Here is an 11,159-nt window from a genome sequence, read left to right as displayed (position 1 = left end):
GTCGTACCGTAAGTAGTTATGCTGCTGTTGTCTGTTATTGCCAATTCTTTTGAGAACCAGCGATTTAAATTAAAGATTTCGAGTTTCTCGATGCTACATATAATAATAACATCCTCAAAGAACCTTCCTCTGAAGCTTTTATCTTTGATAATTCATAAAAAGCTGCTAAAAATTTAGAAAAATCTACTCAAAAAAAATCATAGGGGTTGTGTACAAGACACGACCGCATATATAGATGACGCAGGACTACGTAAGTCTCTTTGTAGTGATAGTAGCATGTATTCATGCTTGTAATCATTCGATTCTTCATGTATACATGCTATATGCAACATATATACATGCTATATGCAACATATATACATGTTACATGCGTTGTATGTAACATTTATCAAAGTAGTAGCATTGCATACGTTCAATTCTCAAAAGATTGTGCATTTGAAAACAATTTAACAAAATCTAGAGCATAAACTATTGCTTTCCTGCTACCTTACTGAAATTAAAGATTGTTTTTATTATCCATATTTCCCACGTTGAAGGGATTTTACCAATTCAATCCTATTTTATCAACAGCACATCTTTTCACTACACTTCTAATGAAATGGCAAGCATGCGTATTCATACAGAGTCGTATTATAACCGAACACTACAGCTGTAGCACATTTTTCCAACACAGATATCAAATTCGCCGAGGTTTAATCGTCTCGCAGTAAAGAATTTGCGATCTGTTGGGACAACGTACTTGTGTCATTTTTTCTGGCACACTTCCCTAACACAGACATCAAATTGAACTAGGTTTAAGCGGGGTACGCTGCTGAAAAGAAAACAGCTCAAGAAAAAATCTTGCTATTTACCGAAGAAATTTTGACAACTCCAATGCAAGCAACCACCTGTCATTTTTTCTTGTGGTAATAATTGCGCCGGATATTATTCCGTACGGAAAAGTGACGTTTTAATTCACCTGCATGTAAAACTGCGCCATCTGAACGTGAAATAATATTTCTTATGAAGTGCGTACTGCTTAAAGCATAGTATACAGTTCCAAGCGAAGTGAAAATCGAAGCAAGTGAAAAAGCGTGTCTTTTCGCTCGCGGAAAATAAAGACTGTGGATCTCTTCATAATTTCATGAGCTTTCGGTTTACAGTTCATGCGAAGTGAATTGAAGGGTTTACAGTTCGAGCGAAGTGAAAACAAATTTAAAGCCAATGCGGTATTTACAAGTGGGGCAATGGTGCTGCAGTAATTAAGTGTAGCGCAAAACATTATCAATACGTTTTTAAAACTTAAAAATCAGTAATAACGGTTTGGCGTGACGTCTAATTCTACAAAAAATCCACATTGCTCGTTGCGGTATGTTTTTGGAGTCATGAAGTTTTTTTTGCCAATATTAATAAATATTTCCCTTTTCCACACCTGTACACACTCATTGGCTTGAAACGTCAAGTTTTCGCTAGCTGCAGCTTTGTTCACGAACGTAGACGCGCGCGAAAGAAAAGTACCCAAGTGAAAAAGATGTCATCCACAATCTTTAATTTCGGTGGATCACGTTTGTTTACAGTTCCGAGTGAAGCGAAATGCAGTTTTTGCGCTAGTGAAAAAGTTGAACGTTTTGTATGGGATTTTCACTTCGCTCGGAACTCTATACAGGGCTTAAGAAATCGTAAACGAAATCGATTTCTTGAGCATTTCTTGTCCTATCTTTTTACCCATTACTTTTCAGCAGCGTACCCCGCTTTAATCGCGTTCGTAAGAAATCTGTTGGCACGAGGGGGCTTTGTCGCTCTCTCTGGCGTACTTCCCAAGCAAGGACATCAAAAAGGTCTAGGTTGGACCGCGGTGTTAAGAAATCTTGTTGAAATGGGGAAACTTTGTCATTTATTTTGGCTTACTTCTCAAGCACAGATATCAAATTGGTATAGGTTTAGATCATCATAAAGAATCTTCCAACCAATCACGAAGCGAGAATTCCTGTAAAACATAGGTTCATTATTTTCAATTTTTCAATAGTTCAACATCAAGAATCCATATTTTTCTTCATTTGGGTCAATTCTTAGAAGATTTTCCGATCGATTGGTGTAAGAATATTGAAAATCGATCGGAAAACCGCTGAGCTATTAGCGCTCAAAACCTTTCATTTTTCGTGACGCTCGCATTTTTCGATTTTTTGGAATGACACCCTATCTCAAAACTTGCCGTAAGACGTAGTCCTACGTCAAAATGTTCTTGATTTGAGATGGCGTCTCTCTATCTTTAACAGGCTCTCTAGTCGTTACTCTTTTTAAGGCTCTCTAATCGGTGTTTTGACAAGTCTCTTGTTCGATTGGACTTACTTTTGACAACTGATTCTGTTCGATTGGAATTTTCGGTTTAAGGTGGCGACTCTCTAAGGCTCTCTAACATTAATTTATTCCGCAAAATTTTGACAATTTCACACCCCTAGAAAAAGTGGGCAGATTTTTTCGATAATCGAATCATTGTCAAGCGAGGGGATGCGCTGTGCTATCCCTCGCTATGTATTTGACAGAGGATAACATCGCGCTTCCAAAACTGTCAACGCTTCCAAAAGTCAAGAGCAACATTTCAATAGGGCCCAAGTGCAAAATATAAAAAAACTGGTTTTTTGGTTATATTTAAAGCTTTTTTAAGTATCTATAATAATACCAAACATCATAGCGATTTGAAAACTTTATAAGTCTTAAAAAGCAAATTTGAAAAAGCCTTATGTGAAAACTGGCAACAAAGTTTTCATTTTGTGCGTTGGCCCTTCTGTATGAAAAAGCCTATACACAGTTTATGTTTTGTTTTGCATTCGGCCCTATTTTTGTTGTGGGATTTCTGCTGCTTGCTGCTGCTGCGAAGATGATCCCCGCAGTACAATTGCGCGAGAGACTCGACGGACGACCAAAAAAAACAATACGATGCTACCTGCATAAATAACACAGTCATTCACAGACACGACATGTTCAGTATTTAAGCCTGCGCGGCAACAAAAATTTGTTACTTTTCCGCTTACACGAAAAAAGTTATTTCGCTGTATATATATATCACCTGTGGAGGAACCGGACAGAGTTCGTTAGTTGCGCGCCCGAGACATTTACTATCGCTGAACTGCCAAGGCGTGATGCACTTGCACGCTGTGGTGAGTTAGAAATGCTAAATGAATGAACTGCTGCTGCTTCACACTACCAATAGCGACTGCCGCACTGCCGCACCTCACGGGTAACACGTTCTGCTTCACAAACCTGTTCAACGGTGGCAGATTTGCCGATAAAATTAAACCCCAACTTTTCTAGTAGAAATAATAAAGCTGATCGGTGTCCCAGTCACGAATTTTTAACCTTTTCTAGCCAGCAAAAAAGGCCAAACGCGAAACGCTGTCTAAAAATCGGCCCAACACCAAAATCATATCACCACTGACAGTAAATAAACGTGAGTGGGAGGACGATTTACGGAATTTCGTCCTGCCACTATGTACAGAATGCACACCAGACTTCACGCAAAAATACTCGCTGAAGCAAATAATCAGCAAGCAGACAGAAAGCCAACATCGAATCATCACACAATTGCAGAATATCACGCATATGCAGGACGCCGTGGAACAAATCGAAAAACGAATGGCTGCCATTGAACAACATTGGCATGTGGGAAATAAGCAAATAGCCACCACATTAGCCAGTATATCAAAACATTCTTTGTCAGCAAACGTAAGCGACCACCTCTCGGTCGTCGTACGAAATGCTAACAGCGAATTTTTTAAGCCGCTTAACGCGAAAATGGCAGAATCATTCCATCGTATCGAAGAAAAAATATCAGAAAACGTGAATGACACAATTGTAGCAGAAATCCAAAGACACACAAATAAACTCTTGGAAAAGCATTTTGGAAACGCTTTTGCTACACTTGAATCAAAAATTGACGCAATTGAATCATCAATTGAAGCCTCGTCAATTAGTAAGCTCAATTGTAGTATTGCAGCAAAAGAAGTACTAGACGAACTAAAAGTACTTTCTGCTGAAACCTCCAAAATGCATACAACACCAGTGTCCGTCAATCACCTTAGTCTTTCTGAAGAGATGGAACGATCACTGCATCCGTCCGCACCTGTAAATGACGCGAAAAATGACCCTTCACAAAATTCCGGCTGGCGTATAGTAGGCAGCAAAAAAATCTGGAAAGCTGACTGGAGTTCTTTTGACTCCAGGCAACGAACCCGCCGCTTTCAAGAAAAACAGGCAGAAATTGCAGCGCGAAGACGCAGACAACAACGTAGACGACAGCGTAAAAATTCGGACAACATCAATAATAACACACGTCACAATCATCACAATAATAACGACTATACTCAGCACAATAGCGAACACCGCAATGTCAGTAATAATATCTATAGCAGCAACGACTATGACAACACCAACAACAATATCCATAGAACTGTCGAAAGCAATCAGCCAATGCTTCCAAAAAATTATGCATTACCTCTGGACAAGGACCTGCTGGCAGCTGCAAAACTTCAATTTTCTGGACCACCAACAACGGACATAACATCCAAATTCATAAATTTCCAAAAAGGCGAAACAATTAATCCATATAGAACCGAAAACCAGACCAACACCACCCTGAACGAAAACGGAAATAACAACGCCAGCAATAACAATACCTCACACCCAGCTCCAGCACCTCCTCAAGACAGTCTATTTGAATGCGACCCAATGCGTCCACCTATAGTCCGGCTCACTCAGCAGTCAACAAACGGCGACGGACGCTTTCTGAAAGCTAGACTGCGCGACCCAAAAATAATGAAAATCGTCCGCCTGTACTTGGCATATATGAAAGACCAGCAGCCGTCAGTCTGTATAGAAGGACTAACATCAACCAGCATTCGAATGCTTTTGGCATCCGAAGGACTCCCGACGTCTCCCGAACATCTAAAGCGCATCTTTCTAGAAGTCTACCAGGAATATGGACTTTTACCGCCGGAAGCAGAAGCTGACTTGCAGTCGTACAGACAATTTTTAGTAAGCGAACGAACTCACCGCCTTCAGCAATTGCGCGAAAGTAACAATAAATTTTCGACAAGCGTTGTACCGTCACGTAAATCTTACAACGCGAATTTTCTCTACCATTGACGCACAACACGGAAGAATTTGAATCACCAAACGACGACGCCCAGTCTAATGAAGAAGAAATTTTATCGACGCGCTCTTTGGAGCTAGTAAACGTAAATGTAAGTAGTAATAATTTTCCAAAAACTTCTTCTGCACTAAAACAGAATGCGGCTGAAATTCTTGTGTATTGCCAGAATTTCAACCGCATGAAAAGTCCAGCCAAAATGAAGGAAATTCATCAAAATGTAATATCATCTTCTTTCAAAGTCATTCTTGGAACCGAAAGTAGCTGGGACGAAAGCGTCAAAAGCGAAGAAATTTTTGGAAATCTATTTAACGTATTCCGGCACGACCGTAATTTGTCTTTAAGTCAGAAAAAATCTGGAGGAGGTGTCCTCATAGCTATAAACTCTGACTTTACTTCGGAAGAAATAATTACTAGAAAGCACATCGAATTTGAAAATATATGGGCCAAAGCAACCATATACGGCGAAGTACACATTTTTTCAGCCGTGTACTTTCCTCCCGAACATGCTAATAAACAGTCTTATGAACTCTTTTTCGAAGCAGTAGAAGACATTATTTCAAATATGGAACCCGAAGTAAAACTACATATTTACGGCGACTTCAATCAGCGTAATGTGGACTTCATTGTAGACATTGACAATGAATCCATTTTGCTTCCAGTAGTAGGCGAAAATGAAACATTGCATTACATTTTTGACAAAATTTCACAATTTGGCTTGCATCAAATAAATTCAGTCAAAAATAGTCAAAATGTTTATTTGGACTTACTTTTTACAAACTGCACAGACGACTTTGCTGTAAATGCTTCACTGTCTCCCTTATGGAAGAATGAAGCATTTCACACAGCAATCGAATATTCAATTTTCACACACAATAGCTCTTACCCTACTGACTTGGAATATGAAGAAGTGCCGGAATATAACAAAGCAAATTTTATAGAAATTAAGCGTAGACTATGTACAACAGAATGGCAACATGTGTTTTGTACTGAAGGAAATGTCGACTATGAAACAGAAAAATTCATCCTTTTCTTGAAGTGCCTTTTACACGAAACTGTACCAATGAAAAGAAGAAGACGAAGTAAACATAGTAAATGGCCTGTGTGGTTCAACCCACATCTAAAAAATCTTAAAAATAGAAAACAAAAAGCACACAAAAAATTCAAAAATGAAAACAATACCATTAACTTGAATAATTATCTCAATATTAGCGAAGAACTCAACTCGGCCACTAAAATCGCGTATGAAGAATATAATAGTAAAGTCGAAAATGAAGTCAAATCATGCCCAAAAAATTTCTTTAACTATGTAAATACTAAATTGAAAAGCAGTAATTTCCCATCCCAAATGAAACTTGACGGGCTTATTGGAAATAATACTAATGAAATCTGCAACCTTTTCGCAAATTTCTTTCAAGAAGTATATACAACATTTACTGAAGAAGACCGCGACCAAGAATATTTCTCATTTATCCCCGAATTTTCTAACGACATATCTGTCTCTCAACTATCAGAAATTGACGTATTTGAAGCACTCAAAGGCTTGAATGCGTCAAAAGGGCCGGGGCCTGACGGAATAGCACCCATATTTCTCAAAAACCTGGCCGAAGAACTTGCTACACCATTACAACGCCTATTTAACATGTCTCTGAAAAATGGAAAATTCCCGAAAATATGGAAATCTTCGTATTTAGTCCCTATCTTCAAATCAGGAACAAAATCAGACATCCGAAACTACCGTGGAATTGCTATTATCTCTTGCATTCCTAAACTATTTGAATCAATTATAAATGAAAAAATTTTTCAACAAGTAAAACACAAAATTACAAGTCAGCAACACGGCTTTTTTAAAGGCCGCTCTACTGCCTCAAATCTTCTGGAATTTGTAGCTTTTACTCTTAATGCAATGGACAGTGGCAACCACGTAGAAGCTATTTACACGGACTTTAGTAAGGCATTTGACAGAATAGACATACCATTATTAATCTTCAAATTAGGCAAAATTGGAATAGAACCGAAGCTCTTGAAATGGCTTCAATCATATTTAACGGAACGTAAACAAATTGTTCGCTTTCAAAATGCCCTCTCGGACCCTATTCAAGTCACCTCTGGGGTTCCCCAAGGTTCCCACTTAGGGCCACTTCTTTTCATTTTGCACGTAAATGACATTTCCTACATACTTAACCACTCAAAAGTACTTGTATATGCAGACGACATGAAAATATATATGGAAATAAAAAATGCCCATGACGTCGCAGTATTTCAGAATGAAGTCAATGTATTCAACACTTGGTGCAACAAATCTTTACTAAACCTCAATGTAAAAAAATGTAACTCAATAGCATTTAGCAGGAAAATTCAAACTCCCTCTATTGACATATACTTAGGAAACAATATTGTACCAAAATGTAAAATTGTAAGGGATCTAGGAGTAATCTTAGACTCAAAACTAACATTTACAGAACATTACAATACCATTATTAACAAAGTAAATAGAATGCTGGGCTTTATCAAACGCTTCAGTCATAATTTCAAAGACCCATACACAATAAAACTTTTATACATTACATATGTAAGACCTATTCTGGAATATTGCAATATTGTATGGCACCCACAGACTGCGTTACACGAAGGACGCATTGAATCTGTTCAGAAACAATTTCTACTATACGCGCTTCGAAAACTTAACTGGACAGTATTTCCATTACCATCTTATGAAGCGCGCTGCATGCTTATCCATATACAAACACTTAAAGAACGTCGCGAACAAGCAATGCTTTACTTTATCAATGACATTATTTCTCAACGCATCCAGTCCGCAGATTTGCTTGCTCAATTAAACTTTTATGCGCCGAGTCGTAACCTTAGAACTAGAAAAATATTTATGGAAAAATCATATAAAACCAATTATGCGAAAAATGGACCAGTCAATAACATGATGCGCCTTTATAATCAAAATTGCGAAAGAATTGACATCACTATGTCCAGAATCCAAATTAAACTACGACTTAGCCATAGGAATAATGTATAGTATATAAGTAAACATTGTAATAATATTATTGTATGTAGTCTACAAATGCTTGACGAATAAAACAAAATAAAAGCCTCATGTCAAAGGCCCCATCAACAATCGATAATCAAATCAGCCTTATGAAAAAGTCGTATTACCGAATGATCTCCAAAAACGGCCAAACGCATATTTTTGCAAATTACAAAGTAAATCAATGTTTTTTCTGCTAGTTGTTGCATTACACATTAAACTATTATGTTTTTGCATCATAATGTGACATTCAATTCTAAGCAGCACTGTTTATATCAAATAAGGAGTTAAAAAATGATGCTCAAGTTTCAACATCGATTTTCTCGAAACTGTCAGTTTTGACTTCGGCCTATTTGAAATGTTGCTCTTGAAGTGTCAAATTTCAATGGCAGTAACATAGCGAGAAAAAAAAGAAAAAAGCAAAACATCGATTTTCATTGTTCGATGTTGTACTCGCTGCTCTCGTTAATGGCGCATTCCCTTGTTGTCAAGCAGTTATAGATATTTTTTCAGTGGCTTGCGATGGGTGCCATGTTTTTGTTGCCAACATCTCAGCACATCTCGACATGGTTGGCATCAAATTTACCTGTCAGACGGGCGCTTTTCCTGCAGCGGGCTGCTATCCAGGGGCTTGCGATGGGTGCCATGTTTTTGTTGCCAACATCTCATCAGCACATCTCGACATGGTTGGCATCAAATACCCTAGACAGACATACAATTGTACCAGCGTTGTACGTGTACAGCGTTGTACATGTACAACGGAAGGGTGACAGACATACTACTGTACGTTGTACGTGGTTGTGCTCATCACCGATAATCTATAATTGCATGGTCTAAGCGTTGTTTTTTGTTCCTATTCTCGAAATGTAAACACAAATTTCAAGATGCCGAGCGTTTAGCGTTAAATCTTTGCCAAAATCTTGCAAAATAATAATTAATTTAAAATTCTGCTTAGTTTTTGTTATCACAACTACCAGTCATTGGCGCTGCGCGCAGTAAAAATCGAGCAGTTGTAGCTTCGTACAACGGTGAAATACAGACGGTAGATAATCTACAGACGCGCAAAGAGCGTGGCATAAAACACCAATCGAACCGTCAAATCGAGACACCAAATGAGCAAAGTAAACAAACTTGTGTTTCGTATAGGCAGGGAAGACTAAGTTTTGTAATCTACCTGAAATATTAAAACTTTAACTATTGATTTACTAACAACATATGGATTAGTTACACTCGATATATCATATAATGCTTTGAAAAATTCAATTGGCTTGTTCAATTTGCAAAATATGCGTCGTAATTCGCGAAGTTCCATGGAACATACCCTGCGATTCACGCAACTTACTGCTGATTATAGGGAGATTGATCCAATTCTGACTGGTTGCCAAAACTGTTTAAATAAAATAAACAAAAAAAAGTGTTGCCGAATTGGTAATTTTTCTCTTTGCGCGTCTGTAGATTATCTACCGTCTGTACGGTGAAAGAGGTAGGTATCAGGGGCTTGCGATGGGTGCCATGTTTTTGTTGCCAACATCTCAGCACATCTCGACAAAGGTTGGCAGCGACCCCCCGGCACATCGCCATTTTTCTATGACTAAAATCTAAACGTCAAAAGCACTGGGCGGGAAATCACTTCATAGAAATTCTATGGAGCCGCCATTGTTGTTTGGGGTCCAGCACCGAGGGGCCCATCAGTATGGGGGTACTGTCAAATCATATGCGAGAGTGTATTGGTGACACCGGGCTGGTTGGCAGCAAATTTACCTGTCAGACGGGCGCTTTTCCTGCAATAGCGCCCTTCGTTAAGTCGACTGTCAAACACCGTTCGTTAAGATAGGGATAGCACCCCGCTGGCATCAGATGCAGATTCTCTGTGACTGCCAATGTGATATATACAGGTGTGGCAATGTTAGTTAAGTGGTGTTAGTGCAATGAAGAAATTTCATCATGGTGTGGGTGGAATCGTAAATCGACCAATCACGATGAAGCGTGACGTCAAACTCCAAAAACAAACCCCATCGTCCGATGCGGTTTGTTTTTGTAGTTTGACGTTGTTTTCTGATTTTTCGCTACTAATACCATCAAATGTCTTAAGTTGCCACACCTTTTTAAACCTCATTGTGTGACTGCGACATTCAGTGACAGATGACAGTGATTGTGTGCACGCTTAGCCAGGACTACTCAGTGACTGAGTTGAAACTACTAATTTTTTAATCGTTGTATGGGGCTGTCAAAAAATGAGTAGAATTGCATATTGTCACTGTGCAAAAACTACTCAAAATTGAGTGTTGCCGCAATCAGATTTTTTCGCGAAAATTTGTTGTTGATTTAACGCTTGTTCGCTCTCGTTTGTTTTTTTTTAAGTTTTTTAAAGTAGTTACTGGTTTATTTTTGTGAACAAAAGTGAACGCAAGATGCACGAGTCATCAAACTTTTTAAATACTGCTGGTGGATGTTCGGTGCAAATCGCGAGTTGGAGCGGTTAGAGCTGACTGTTTAATTACTGTTGGAGATGACCTTGACCTGCTTTGGACTGCAGCAAATTCATAGATGTGCTGCTGCTGATGAAACGGACAAGAGAACATATTGTAAGTGCCGGTGAGATTGTTTTGAACTTAATTATTTCACATAACTACGATGTTCTGCGTGCTAAACGCAGAATCGTAAATTGTATAGTTTTAAATTTGACTTTTTATGTTTTACTAATTTAATTTTGCAGAGGTGTGCACCGCTAATCAGCTAACCGCGAATTAGCTAACGAATAGTGTGTTCACTAGGTTTTAAATGGGTTAACGCTTCCAATTAGCTTCCACTAAATAAACTTTAGTTAAATAAGTATAGGATTTTTTTGGAAATAATGCAACTATCTATTTATATCAATTATATTTACTCGCATCGCGACCGCCAATGGTCAATTTTATCATTTTTTCCATCTCATGCTTATTTTTGTTATTATTTTGAAAATATTTAATTTATCGGAGGCTTCCAGAACTTTCT

The sequence above is a fragment of the Sabethes cyaneus genome, chromosome 2 (genome assembly GCF_943734655.1).
Source record: "Sabethes cyaneus chromosome 2, idSabCyanKW18_F2, whole genome shotgun sequence".
NCBI lineage: Eukaryota > Metazoa > Arthropoda > Insecta > Diptera > Culicidae > Sabethes > Sabethes cyaneus.
This window is presented reverse-complemented; position numbering follows the sequence as displayed.